General features: G+C 48.0%; 2 pseudogenes; one reads left to right on the plus strand and one right to left on the minus strand.

The window, feature by feature from the left end:
- Window positions 1–4969: 4969 nt before the first annotated feature.
- LOC107519695 lies at window positions 4970–5748 on the minus strand (annotated as a pseudogene).
- A 6929-nt stretch (window positions 5749–12677) lies between these two features.
- Window positions 12678–12796, plus strand: LOC118613949 (annotated as a pseudogene).
- The last annotated feature ends 2276 nt before the right edge of the window (window positions 12797–15072 follow it).

Below are 15072 nucleotides of genomic sequence, written 5' to 3' on the forward strand. Positions count from 1 at the left end.
AGATATTAGTGGAATTATTTGCTGAGTGCCTACTGTGTGCTCTACCTAGAGGACACAGCTGCGTTACCCAAAGTCTCTGCCTTGAATAACTCACAGTCTATAGGTGATTGTAAGAGAATGAATAACAAGCTAATTCTGGAGAGCTTGACAGGGCCCAGATCTGGGCTTGATCTCTAAGTTCCTGTTCTCTTGGTTTCCCTTCTGACAACCCTCTTCTATCTACCCCTAAAGGTTCTGGTCTCGGTTCAGCTCTGTCCGGGAGACCTCGCCCTCACCCCTAGTCAAAACAGTGTGCTAGGCCCTCAGATGGGCCCCTGACAGCCGATTGTGTGCATCTTCCTGGATCTACTTTCAGCAACCTCAACACTGGTAGCTTGAAATTGTGTTTACACCACAGAAATTGGGAAATGCCACAAACCAGAGCATCTTCCCTGTTGGTCACTTACCAGCACACCTCTGCATAGTTCCACCTTCAGGAAAATGGCATCCCCTTGTGCCTAGTTTCTACCCCTGGCTGTGTGTCTCAGACTCTTCACACTCAACAGGTCAAATAGGACTGACCTAAGATCATTTTCCCAAAACATACCCCTCCTCTTGGATGACCCGACCTGGTTAATGGCATTGTCACCCATCCAATTCCTGGAGCCAAAGGCATTCACAAGGCCTTTTAGATACTCTCCTTCGCCTCTGCATCTAATTAATCATTACTCTCTATTCATTTTACTGCCAGGCTCTCACTAAAATCTATAACCTCTCCTCCATTCCCATTGCCACCAATGGAGCCCAGGTCCTCTCCGTTTTTCTCTAAAACGATGTCATTACTCTCCTTGCTACAACCCGAAGTGAGTCTTTAATCTGGTCTGAGAAATTCCCCACCTTAATGGAAACTGAGTTGGTTTCCCATCGTAGACTCTGAATATACCTAGTCCTGGCTCCTCCAACTTTCTTGTAGCTGGAGCGAGGTGGACGACCTGACCTCCATCAATCAGAGACACTCACGGCGCCATCCCATTATGACTGTGGGCAGCAGCACTGGCAGTACCCAAAGCCCAGTGCAGAAGGCAAAATGAGTAATGGCATCCGGTGTTTAACAGCCTCAACAACCAACACCTTCCCAGACTAGTTTTGTGGCATTGTTTTGGCGATGGTCCCAGTTGCTGCCCGTTTTCTGAGCCCGATTCTCCAACGCCCTTAGTGCAAGCTCTCCAACATCCTTTTAGTATCCACTCTGCTATAAAAATCAGCCAGCTCTTTGGAGTCCACTGCCCCGCCCTCTAAGCTGGACCCCATGGTCTGCAGAGCCTTACGCAGCCTGTGACGTCACAGCATAACCCCGTTTCTGCCTGTCTCTTTCCAGCTTTGCATGAGTCCTTCAGCCCATGGCAAAGCTGGCCTCGGTTTGGAGATCTTGGTCTGATAACTTTAAATATTTGCATCATCTAACTACCTCTAAAGAACCTGCCCTCGGCTTCCCATTTTACTAAACTAAAATGAAACTTCTCTCCCAGGCTGACTCGTCTCCAGGTGAGCCGGTCCCTGCCTTCCCGATCTCACCTAAGAACGTCATTCCCTCTGGTGTTCACAAAGCTCCAATCACCCTGGAGGGCGTCAGCACCTGGCCTTGGCCTTGGCCTGGGAGTCCCCCACTTCTCTGCATGGCTAACTTCTTCAAGTCTCAAAACTCACCTTAACTGTCACCGCCCCAAGGAAGACTTTCCTGCTGCCCTGTGAAAATAGCTGCCCCTTTAACATCGACCCATGTTATTGTCTACAAGGCACTTAGTGTTACCTAAATTATCTTGGTCACTTATGTAATTACTTGTGTACAGTCTGTTTACCCTCCTGGCTCTGACACTCAGGAGAGCAAAAATGTCGTCTGTACTGTTTGCCCCTGAATCTCCTGCACTTATTGGCGTCCCTTTCTTGGTCGAATAAAGAAATGAAGAAATGAGCTAATGAACTGCCTTTGCTTTTATTTCGTTCATGCCCACCAAGCCAACGCAACTGTCTGTCAGGACTGGGCGGTCCACTGGGAAAACATTAAACTGATGGTGTAGATGTGAGTATTTTTTCAGATTTCTGTGCTATCTGTGATTCAGTTTGAAACTACTTAATCTTTATGAAAATAGAATCTCCGAGATGAGTGTGGTTACTGCCCCATGTTACAGATCAGGAAACCGAGGCTCGGAGAGGTTAAGTGACATTGTAAGTTCTCACCATAGGAAATAGCAGAGGCAAAATTTGAATCGGAGTCAGCCTGACGCCCGCTCCTCCCCAGGCACATGATTGACAGCAGGCCTTCTCCCCTTTCTACCCCGAGGGTTCGGGTCATCTTCTCTTGGTCTTTGGTAATAATGATTCCACCTCACCCACCCGTCGCAGAGTCCTGCCCACACTGCAGTACCATCATTCATGATTCAGAGTGGGCAATTTTTTAATTTAATTTAATTTTTTTATGGGAGCAAATTTTTTTTATTTTTTATTTTTAACAAATACGCCAAGGAGTCATGCAATGCTGCCAGCATTGGATGCGGTCCTGAGCCACAGATCTGCACACTTCTTTGCCACTGGTCCTGTGAGGGCAGAGCCTTCCATTTCGCCTTCGTTATTTACTATGACCGCTGCGTGATCTTCAGAATAAATAAATATGCCATCTTTTCTTTGGTCTGAATTCCATCATTACGTTACCACCGCTGGATGTATCTTCTTTCTGATCTCTGATTTGCCTTTCTTGACTGTGGCCATGACCATGTCACCTACCCCAGCAGCGGGAAGTCTGTTCGGCCATCCCAGTCTTTTCATTTTAAACTGTGGCCAGATAGTCCTTTTTTAACTCTTTTGTTTTTGAAAGAGATGAGCTTTAGGGAAGAAGGAGCAAAGACACCACCTGCTTCGTGTTTGTTTGTTTGCTTTGCTTGGTTTTGTTTTTTAGAACCCCAGTTCTTCATATATCAAAGGTCAGAGATGAGTGTGCAAGTCAATAATAATCACACTCTTCATTAAATGGAGGTTTGGAGGAACAGCCAGGTCCCCTGATGAATAAGCAGCCCTGTCATCAGAGCCCGGAGCTATTTACAGAGGGCTTTTGCTCCATTCTCGCCTTTTCCCTTCACAGCTAGCCCTCTGAGAGGCAGCTCGGTGGAGAGGAGGCAGTCTCAGAAGGAGGTAAACCTGGGTCCCCACTGAGGAGCTGTGTGACCTTGGACAGGTCACCCAATCTGTCCGAGCTCCTCGTTTATTTTTTATTTCAAATTACCACACAACGAACTTGACTTTTTAAAAAATCTTGGCACGTAGTTCTATGAATTGTAACATGTATACAGATTAGTGCAGTTGCCACCACAACCGAGGACAGAGCAGTTCCATCGCCCCAAATGTCTCCCCGCGCTCTCTTTATAAACACACTTTCCTCACTTCGGACCCTGATAACCACTGACCTGCTCTCCCTCCCTACAGTGTCATCTTTTCGAGAATGTCATATAATGGAGTCATACAGTACATCACCTTCTGAGACTCAATTCTTTCACCCGGTATGATGCCTTTGTGATGAATCAAGTGGTTGTGTGTATAAATAGTTCGTTCCATTTTATTCCATCGTATGGATGCACCACAGGTTGCTTATCCATTTGTCTGCCGAAGGACGTTTGGGTGGTTTCTCAGGTATGGAGTCTCTTGCTTTTGTGTTTGTTTTGTTTTTTTTTTTTTCCACAAGATTTTGTAAATGATGGTTAAATATACATAACATAAAATTTACCATTTTACGTGTACAATTCACTGGCATTAAGTATTACATTTAAAAGTTTGTATAACTATCACCAACTATTCCCAGAACTTTTCATCATCACAGACACTCTCTACTCAGTCAATAGCTTCTCCGACCCCGCCCCAACCCCTGGTAACCTCTATTCTTGCTATCTCTATGAATTTGCCTATTCTAGGAACCTCGCGTAAGTGGAATCATGTGATATTTCTCCATTCGTGTCTGACCGTCTCCGCTCAGCACAATGTCTTAAAGTTTCATCCGTATTGCAGCACGTGCCATGCTTCCATTCCTTTTTTGGCTGAATAGTATTCTATCATACGAATACACCACGTTTTGTTCGTGCATCCATCTGCAAGCGATGCTTGGGTTTCTTCCACCGTTTAGCTGTCACGAATATTTCTGCAACGGAACATGACGTATACAAATCTCTTTGAGACCCTGCTTTCCATTCTTTTACACAAACCTAGAAATGGAATTGCTGGATCATATGGTAAATCCTACTATATTCAGCTTTTTGAGGAATTGCCAAATTGTCTTCCTCAGGGGTGCACTATTTTTATATTTTCGTGAGCCATGCACTCTAATTTCTCCATGTCTGTATTAGTCTGCTCAGGCTACGGTGACAAAATACCACAAACTGAGTGACTTAAATAGCAGGAATTTGTTTCTCACAGTTCCGGAGCCTGAGAAGTCCAAGATCAAGGTGCCGGCAAATTTGGTTTACGGGGCGAGCTGCCTTCCTGTCTCATAGGTGTCCACCTTCTGACCATGTCATCGCTTGGTCTTTCCTGGGTATAAACACTCGGGAGAGAAAGAGACAGAGCTCTGGTCCCTCTTATTCTTCTTTTAGAGACACCAATTCTACCGGATTCAGGCTCCACCCTTATGACCTCACTTAACCTTAATTATTTCTTAAAGCGCCTACATCTAAATACAGGCGCGCTGAAAGCTAGGGCTTCAACATATGAATCTGGGGGACAGTGCGGGGACACAACTCCATCTATAGTAATATCCTCGTTAACACTTATTTTTTTTCCAGTTTTAAGATAATAAACATCCTAGAGGATGTGAAGCATCCTCTTTGTAGGTTTGATTTACATTTCCCTAATGACTAATGATGCTGAGCATCTTTCCACGTGTTTATTGGCCATTTATATATCTTCTTAGAAATTTTTTTTTTCCTCACTCGAAAGCAATCACTGTTTACTAACTGACCAGATCACAAAAATAACCCCGGTAGATACCTTGGCTCATCCTTCTGATAACCCTGTCGATCTGGTCTTCCCTGCTGCCGGCATCTCCATCTTCTACAAACGGGTATTCTTTTTCTTCATTCCATCTCATGGAGAAGATAACCCGAAGGCCCACAGGAAGTCGTTTGCTTCTTTGAAGCATTTTCCAACAGTACAGATTTCGTGAATCGGATCCTCCATGCAGATGACCCCATGTATACCAAGAAATCAAGCAGTCAGTGTGTCCTCTCTCAGGGCACCGGGCTTTTGTAGATTTTGCTGCCATAACCACGCTTGTAGATCAATTCCTTTCCTGACTTCAGGTTTGGGCACCCCACGCAGTCCATGGGTCCACCAGCCTCAGCATGTTAACCGAAGCCTGGCCGAGCTTCACAAAGGTGCCATTAAAGATCTGGAGAAGGCGAGAAGCAGCAGCATGTTTTGGACCTTTGTGCTCACACCGTCGATGTCTCTGACCCCGGTGATGAGGGCCAATTTGAGTTCCGCGGGGACACAGAAGCAGCCAACTTTTCGTGCCATCCTAGCCGTTCGCACCTCGGCCTGTACGCTGCCTACACGCTGTGTGCCGGTGCCTAGCTTTTTCACAGACAAGCTTCCTCCTTGCTTTTCTAAGCATCTTCTTTCTCTTTCTTGGGGAATCGTCTTTCTTAGGCACTTGCTCTTCAGCTCTGCGAAACTCCTTTGCTTTTTCTTAAGGGTTTCTGGCACAGCAGAAATCTTCTCTTCTGCACTCTCCAGGGCTCTGGCCGGAAAAAAAGGTGAGAACATCAATTTGAGTCCTTTGCTCATTTTTCAATTGGGTTGTTCGTTGGGCGATGATTTGTAGGAGTTGTTTATATAAATTGCATAATAAATCCTTATCAGATACACGATTTGCAAAAATCTGCTCCCATTCTGTGGGTTGTCTTTTCACTGCCTTTTCAATGTCCTTTAACGCATGATAGTTTTTTATTTTGATTAAGTCCAAAGTATCTATTTTTTTCTTTTGTGACCTGCGCTTTCGGTGTTATCTTTTAAGAAACCATGGCCAATCCAACTTCATGACTATTTGCCTTTATGTTTTTTTATAAGAGTTTTATAGTTTTATCTCTTAGAGTTGGCTCTTCAACCTATTTTGAGTTCATTTTTATGTGTGGTATGAGGTAAATTTCACTCTTCCGCATGTGGATGCGTTTTCCCAACACCGCTTGTCGAAGAGACTGTCCTTTCCCCAAAAATCAATTGACCACACACGCGAAGGTTTCTTTCTGAGCTCTCTATTCTAATCCATCGGTCCACGTCTCCCTTTCTGCCAGTAGCGCACTGCTTTGTTTGTTAGCAGAGGATGTTACCTCCCTTGCAAGTCGTCAGGAGAATGAGAGACCATGGAAGGGAAGTGCCTGGCGCAGAGCTAGGCACATAGTCCGTGCTTCACCAGCATCAACTGTCCTCAGAAATCTGGTTCGGTGCCCTGAGGTTGAGAGGCCCGGAGACTCACTCAGGTCCCCTCCGACACCATGGGAATGGGAACTCCTCCCATCTGCACAGTAGGCCCGAGAGACTGGAATGTCCCCCGGGGAGGCGACAGGCCCTGTTTGGTCGTCCTCGAGCACGCGTCTGCTGCTTCTCGGCACCTGAGGTAGATTTTCTGTTCCTGCTTCTCTCCCGTAGTGCTACCGTCTAAATTCAGATTTCCCCCAAGGAGACCCTGAGACAAGAACGTGGTGGTTTTTTTGGGGAAGAGGTTCCAAAATAAAGCACAATGAGGGAGAGGAAAAGTGAGACAGAGAAGTGAGAAAAGCCGACGAGTAGGTCGCCTCTCCGGCAACTGGGGCTCAGGCCCACGGGGGGCCGGCTGAGGGACCACACACCACAGCGCCGTGGGGATTCATCCACTGACTCCCACATCCCTGGAGGTTTCAAACCTCTGGCCCCTGTGAGCCAGCTTGGGCAACGGGCTGAGCAGGTTCCCAAAGCTCCAGAAAAAACCCTCAGGCTGAGAAGCCGAAAGATGAGGGTACTGGAGGTGAAAGCCAGCCAGGGGCAGGAGACCACCTCCTGCCTCTGCAGCTGGACAAAGAAGGAGGAAGGAGATATGCAGCCGGGCACCAGCAGCCCCTGCCACCAGCATGGCCAGCCGCCTTTCTGCCCCCACTCCTTCATGACTCCCGCGTGCTCGGAGTTCCTACGGCCTTAGACATCTGCGCTGGGCTTTCATCTCTGTATCTCTGGGTTTCTGTATCACTCTGCTGCCCACGTCTCTGTATAGTCTTGCATTTAACCTGTCCTGTCGAGTCACCACCTTGACTGGGCAGGGCCTTCACACTAGCCCAGCTCAGCTGGCACTGACCCACAAAGCCGGCGCTCGCCCAGGCCCTGATTTCCCCTCATGTCTGAGGTCTGTTTCTGACTCTTGCTTCAGTTGGGGCTGCAGTGTGACAGCTTCCGGGGTCACTCGGACTGCTTGTCAGCAGGCGTACAGACGTCTTGCTTCACAAATGAAGATATCGGGGCTCAGAACGGTTTAGAGACTTGCCTAAAGGCACACAGTTAGTTCAGGGCGAGCTCGGGCTTGAACACAGTCTCCTGACTCTAAATCCCATGCTCTTTCTACGCAATCATTTTACCTCTAACACAGAGAACAGAATCTCCAAGAGCTGAGCGCTATGAGAACCTTCCTATTTGACGGGTTACCTCATGACGAAAAGGGGTCCTCAGATCTTCAGGGTTCTGGGTTCCTGGGTAGCAGAGCGCAATATCGGGGTTAGTACTAAACCCACAATAAATAAACCTGTACCTCTTGTGCCAGATCAAATGCCGCCTCTGTTCTGAGGACTTTGGGAGGCCAGAGGAGAGGAGTCGCTCACTCTGATGCGTATGTTGGAAAATTCACTCTGGCTGCTCCATGAAAATACATTGAGGGGACGGAGCAGACGTGGCAGCAGGGACCAGGTGAGAAGTGACTGCAGCAAGGACGACAGCAGCAGCAGTGAAGGGCATGAGCTGTGTTGGGTTCTGGGTGGATTCTGAAGCTAGTGCTTGGTGACGGGTTGGGTAAAGGAGGGTTAAGGAAATAGAGGGTTTCTAGCGTGACTTCCAGACTTTCGTCCTAGACAACAAGGTGAATGGCGATGCCACCGACTGGGGGAAGAGAGGATTTCAAGGTTCACGCCTTCCCTCTTGAAGGATCTTTTAAACACCCCAGCGCAGATGCCCAGCAGACAGTCACGTGGGTACGTCGGAGCCCTGCGAAGAGGCCGGATGTGAAGAGCTAACTCACGGGCGGAGAGCGTTCCAAGGCGCGGGATGGGCGTAGCGTTTCAACAGAGCGGAGAAGGGGGTTCAAGGAACACACAGAGGACAAGAGCCATCGTGCCCCACGCTACCCAAAGCCACGGCTCCCAGGTCACCCCACATCATCTGGACTCCCACCTCCACGTGGCTCTGAACGTCCCTACCCGACCAGCCTCCCACACCCCGCCCCCCATCCGCCAAATGTTTCCACCATGTCGTGGGACTCACAGCCTGCCCTCGGCAGAGCCCTCTCTCCCCCCATCCTCCTCTCTGCTAACTGACTTGACTTACCCCAGGGGACACCGCTTTCTTTCAGCCCGTAAATGGGACTGTTTTTTTTTTTTTTCTTTTTTCCTCCAAGCACCGTGTAGGATTGGAGGAATGATCAGTCTCTTCCATTCTCCTCGTCACCTCTCGCTGACCATTGTCCCTCTCTCCTTCCTCAAACCTGCCAACACCTTCAGTGCACAGGCCCTTAAATGACTTCCCTGACTGCAAGTCACCTGCCTTCCTCCCGAGGACTCTACCTCACCCCCAGGGCTCACTCTCTCTCTCTCTCTCCACCTCTACTTCTTCCTTCTTCATGAGTTCTGCATCCACGTAGACAATTCGTCCAAACCCTAGGCTCTCAGTTCCTTGACCTCCACACCGCCAAGGCCACCTGCTACCGTTGTCATACCCTGGATCTTGTCATAGCAAGAACAGCACCACTCCCGGAGCTTCCAGGGCAAACATGCCATTCTTGGACCTTCGCCCTTCAACTGTATTTCTGTCTCCTTCCTGTGTCATTGATACGACAATTCTTCCTGACATTTGGGACCCCTAAGCCACTGGCCCTTCGTCTTTTAACGGATCATCTCCTTTCCTATCTTCAGGCCCCTTCTTACCCATGTTAGACTTGTGGTCCATCGTTTTAACCTATTCCTTGCCAAACAGCCGAATGTGGCTGCTGAAGGTTCTCGCTTTGACTTCATCACACAAAACTCAAGTAGGCTCTTCGTGCTGCTCAGCAACCCAACCCCCCGAAAATGCTGGGCCGTATTTTCACTCACTTGTCTTAGAGGTGGAAAAGAAATCAGTACTAAACACAGCCTCCTTCTTGGCACTGACTTTTTAGGCATTTTGTCTAGACGGAGTGGGGAAAGTATCAGGGGGCAAGGAGATCTGAGGGCTGCCCACCCGTCTTGCTGTGGAAGGGGCTAAGGCAGAGAGCCAGAGATTTGACTTGCATACTCCAGGTTTTGAGACTAGGAGGTAGCCTCTGACTGGGGAAGGACAATATTTACCATCAACAGTAGCTCGAAAATAAAAGAGATAAAGGGTTAAGCTCCATCTGGAGTAGGAGGAGATTATATTTGGAGGTACAGGTGGAAGAAGAGAGTCAAGAAGTTTGGTGGGGCCTCCCTGATCTAGGAGAAGAACAGGAGTTGAAATCCTCTCTGATGCCCACACTCCACAGGGAGCTAAACCAGGTCCTGTGACCATCAGACACCTGCCCCTTGAGGGAGCACTGCACATCACCTTTACCTGTGTCAAGGAAAACCGTGAGCTGTGCATCTTGCCCTCAGAGGATGGCCTCCCGGGCCCAGCTGCTTGCTTGACCATAACCATCACCCACTGGCTGCCTGGCTGGTGATAACCTGTCTCAAAGCTTCGCTCAGTTTAGCCAAAGTACTCCATGTGACCGATGACCTCATCAACAGCCCACGACACATCAAGCACTCCCCGGAGCAGAGAGGATCTGCGGAGGGTTCATAGTGGTAGAAAGGCTCCAACATTCATTCCTTGGGGGATCTGTCCAGAACTAGCTTGGGATTGATTACTCCCCTTTGTAGAGATAGAGGTGATACCCATTCTCACTACTCTAGCTTTGAGGGGTCATGCTTTTTTCCGGGAGTGGGTAAGGAGGAAAGGCACCAAGCCCATTTAATTCTTCCCCCGAGCCGGGTGTGGCCCGGAGGCTTTCTGCGCCCTCCCTGGCACAGTGTCTCCCAAGTCCACCCCCTTAGCTCCATCTTCATTGCCACTTCCTTCGTCATTGATTCTCCCTCCCAGACCGATGCTCGCCAGGCTCTTCGGCTGGCGTAATTGCTCCCACTCTGAGCCATCATTCTCAAACCCAGTTCTAACTGTGTCACTCCCTTGCTTTCCATCAGGTTCGGCAAACCTCAGCCTGGGGGCCAAACCTAGCCTGCTGCCTGTTTTTGTCTAGCCCACGAACTAAGAACGGTGTTTATACTTTTAAATGATTGGGGGAAAATTCAAAAGAAGAACGGCATTTCACGACATACAAAAGTGACATGAAATTTGAATTTCAGGGTCCATAATACGGTTTTAATAGAACATAGCCACGCTCATTTGTTTATCTATTATCTGTGGCTTCTTTTCCGTTACACCAGCAGAGCTGAGAAGCTGTACCATGTCTGCCATGTGGCCCGTTACATATAAAGTTTGCTGACCTCTTTTTTAGGTCACATAGGTAGCTCCGTTGCCTCCAAAATAAAATCCAAACAGCAAACTCTTTACCATGACCTCGAAAGTCCTTTATATTCTGTCTCCCAGTTCAACTTCAGGGATATTGAGCTGCTGCGAGACTCCTCCCATTCTGTAAAATGCCCTTGCTCCCCTTCTTTGTTTGGCCAATTTATACATATCCTTTCAGGCTCTGCCCTGGCATCAACTCCTTCAGGAAGCCCTCTCTGACCGCGCCCCCGCCAGGCTGAATTAAACGTCTCTCCAAGAATTCCCACGGAGCCCTCTCTCCTGCCGTGGGGCAGGTCTACAGGAAGTTGGATGCTGGAGAGAAGACAAAGTAGCTAATGACGCAGAGTGTCGGTTAGACCGGACAATGCGGCGACCTGCAAGAAAACTTTCAATGATGTTAGAAGCAGAAGCCAGGTTTCCGTGAGGAGCAAGTGGGGTATGTGGAAACTGAGGCAGACAGTGCAGACAACTCTTTCGAAAGATGCTTTGTCTTAGGAAGGGGAGAGGCTAGTTGCTAGACGAGAACACACAGGGCGGAGGGAGGAGGCAGACACGTGAGGATTCTCGTTCGCTCTTGGCGAGGACCCAGCAGAGGGATCGCGGGAGGCTCGGAGCGCGTCTCGGAGCCAAAGGTGGGATGTGGGGCACGAGATCCAGCACAGCGGGATGGACTGGCCTCACGCGGCGACTCCGTCCGTTCGGGCTGCTAGAATGAGGTGCCGAAGCCGGGGCGTCTTATAAACAACGCGCATTTATTTCTCACAGTTCTAGAGGCTGGAAATTCAAGGGTAGATTTGGGTCACAGACCTCCTCACAAAGGGGAAGAGCGAGGGGTTCCTCTGGAACCTCCTTAACAAAGGGCACTAATCCTGACATGCCCTAATCGCCTCCCAACGGCCCCCCTCCTAAGGTCACCCCACAGGCAATAGGATTTAGCATGTGAATTTGGGGGTACAAATATTCAGACCATAGTAAATGAGAAAAGGACACATCTTCCCCTCGGGAGGTGACAAGTGGGTACAATCAGCCAGGCGGGCGCCTTGATGGCAGGTTGAGGGGCTTCTGTGTGCAACAGAAGGCGAAGTCAGAGGTCTGCGGAGAGAGGCGAGGGTTTCCGAGAGCCACAGCGGAGGAAGGCAGGGTAGATGGAGCGGGGCACTGGCGGGTCCAGGTACAGTCGACGTCCATGAATTAATGGTACCAGACTGTGCGGCAACCTGATTTTCTGAGGTGTACCGAGAAAGAGGAAGGACAATCGGGCTGACCTGACAAAGAGACACATCAAGAGAAGTCAGGATGTCATCGAGAAAGCAGCTGAGGTGAGGAATCGAGGCATCCATGGGGGAGGGAGAAGGAAGTGAAGAAAGAGTGGAAATAAAGACCAGTGGGAGGTAAACAGACAGGAAGTGCCAGCCACAGACGGCTGGGAAGCAGAGGCTACAGTGAGAGAAGTAACTCGGGAGCCAGATAACAAGGCCCAATTCTGGCCCTGCGAAAGGCGGCTGAGATGGAGGCAAGGTGAAAGGATTCACAGAGAAGGAAGGCAAGGAGCCGAGCGGACAGGTTGTCTTTGGTATGGGCCACGTGCTTGGAGGAGAGGAAGGTAGTTAAGTCTGGGTCTAACAAGGCCAGTGAATGAGGGGAGTTGAAAAGCAAGAACTTCAGAGGAGACAGACCGGGCATTTAAGAGACAGTAAAGGATAATGGTCTGGAAGAAGCCTTGGGGCGGTTGCAAGAGGGAAAGGAATGAGGAAAAAGGCACAGCCAGATAGAAGGGAGCTGGGCTGAGAAGGACGATCTCGGAGGGGAGCAGGGATTCCTGTTCAAACAGAAGCTCCAAACTGGTGGGCGACCGGCAGCCAAACCCTGCTTTGCTTGGCTTGCTCAAAAATTAAGTCAGCATGGTCTACGGCCATGCCGCTCTGAACGTGCCTGATCTCATCTGATCTCGGACGCTAAGCAGGGTCGGGCCTGGTTAGTGCTTGGATGGGAGAGCACCTAGGACGACCAGGTGCTGTAAAGTAAGTCAATATGAAAAACTTCAGGTGTTTTTTTCACAAAGATCCAGATTGCTGACCTCATTCGATTTGTTTCTGTCGGAGATAGAATTTCCATACCATCAAGTCTGCCATTTTCATGTGTACAATTCGGTGGTTTTTAGTATATTTGTAAAGTTCTGCAACCATCGTTATTATCTAATTCCAGAACATTTTTATTATCCCAAAGAGAAAGCCTGTACCTGTTAGCAATTACTCCCCATTTCCCCTTTTCCCTCAGCCTCTAGCCACCACTAATCTAGTTCCTGTCTCCATGGACTTGCCTTTTCTGGACGTTTCACCTGAAAGGGCTTCTACAATAAGTGGCCTTCTGTGACTGGATTCCTCCACTTTGCGCAACGTTTCCGAAGTTCATGTAAGTAGCAGCAGGCATCAGTACCTCCTTCCTTTTCATGGCTGAATAATATTCCACCGTGTGGCTATCCCTCGGGTTGTGCGTGCAGCCATCTATAGATGGACTTTCCGGTTGTTTCCACTTTTTGGGCATCATGAACATTGCTACTGTGAACACTCACGTACAAGTTTCTGTGTGAACCGTTTTCAGTTCTCCCAAGTAGATACCTAAGAACGGAATCGCCAGGTCATAGACTCCGAGGCACCGCCAGACCGTTTCCGAGGCCCCGCGTATGAAGGTTTCTTGCTTCTCTTGAAACTTCTGAAGGTCTGGCCGTGCTCTTTCCACCTTCCCCCATGGAGCTGGGTCAGGGCACAGAGACTCTCCAGCTTGGCGAGTTGTCCCCACGCACAGAGTGGGCACAGGCATTGACCCCTCGCCCATAGCCCTTTACACTGCATGCATTTTCCTTACCTGCCTGGTCCCAGAGAAAACCCTAGACTGGGCCAGGAAAGTGTGAGGGTGTAAGTTATTTTGTTGTCTAAGAACTAGCTTTCCAAAGGGCCTAGTAAAAAAGTTTAGGAAGGTGGAGAGCAGGGGGTTGCTAAGACAACAGAGAAATTACAGAGCAGTGTGGAGAAAAGAGAAAGCCAGACGGGCTGGAATAGGGCAGTGAGGGAGGATAACGGGTATGGCTGGACGAGCATCCTTGCCTAGGTATGCGAGGGCCAAGGCCAGGCCGCTCCCACAGTGGTTCTGGTGGATATGGAAGGACTGGGCCTCCGAGCCCTGCAGCTCAGTGATTTAGCAGCTCAAGGGAATTTGTCTCCATCTAGGTCAGCACTGTTCAATAAAAATAGATTAAGAGCCGTGTATGCTATCGAACTATTTTTATCGTTACCAATCATTAAATAGTATCTCACTGTGAGTTTAATTTCAGTGAGGTCAAGCATCTTTTAATACATTTAAGAGTCATGTTAGTTTCTTTTCCGCGAACTCTGTTCATATCCTGGGACTGTTTTTCTAAAGGACTTTTGTCTTTTGCACTTTGATTTATAAGAGTTGTTTTTATGCTGCAGTTCTTTGTCTCTCATGTGTGTTGTGTATATCATTGTTCGGTTTGTTTTCTTCGTGGAAAATTTTTTAAATTCTATTGTGGTCAAAGTTGATGCGTTCTGAGTCATGTGTAAGTAAACCCATCTCACTGCAAAATTATAAATTTTTTTAATGGTGTCACATTTTAGATTTATATCTGTGAGCTGTCTGAAGCTTATTTTAGTGTAATGAAGGAAAGATACAAATGCATGTGTTTCCAGATGGCTACTCGATACTCCCAAAATGATTTATTGCATAATCTATTATTTCCTGTGTGTATTTGGATCTGTTTCTGGATAGTCTATTCTATCCTATCCTATCTCATCATATCCTATTCTATTCTATTGATCTGTCCATTCATGTTCTCCAGTGAAAAGTATTTTAAATGACCATAGTTTTATAATATGTTTTAATGCCTGGTTGGACTAGCCCTCCTCCTCATTCTTCTTTTTAAGAATTTTCTTAGATCTTAAAAAGTAGTTTTTCTGTTTCTTCTGGAGAGCCTATGTTAAAATTGTACATTAAAAGAATTGACATCTTTCTAATATTGATTTCTCTTCTTTTGTACACAAAGCTAGCATACCATATAGTCTATTTCATTCCTCGCTTTTTTTTCACTAATCAGTATGTCCTGGAGAACGTTTCATCTCACTTCGTAGTTTCCTTATTCTTTTGTATAGCTGCATAGTATTCCATCGGTAGCCGTCCTTGCCTCTTTAACTGGTCCCCTGTAGATGAATATTTATTTTTTGAATCCTCTGCTGTTACAGACATGACTTATTTTGTGTGCACACATCAGGCTCAATCCCACCA

This window comes from Rousettus aegyptiacus, unplaced genomic scaffold (assembly GCF_014176215.1).
Source record: "Rousettus aegyptiacus isolate mRouAeg1 unplaced genomic scaffold, mRouAeg1.p scaffold_m13_p_2, whole genome shotgun sequence".
NCBI classification, from domain to species: Eukaryota; Metazoa; Chordata; class Mammalia; order Chiroptera; family Pteropodidae; genus Rousettus; species Rousettus aegyptiacus.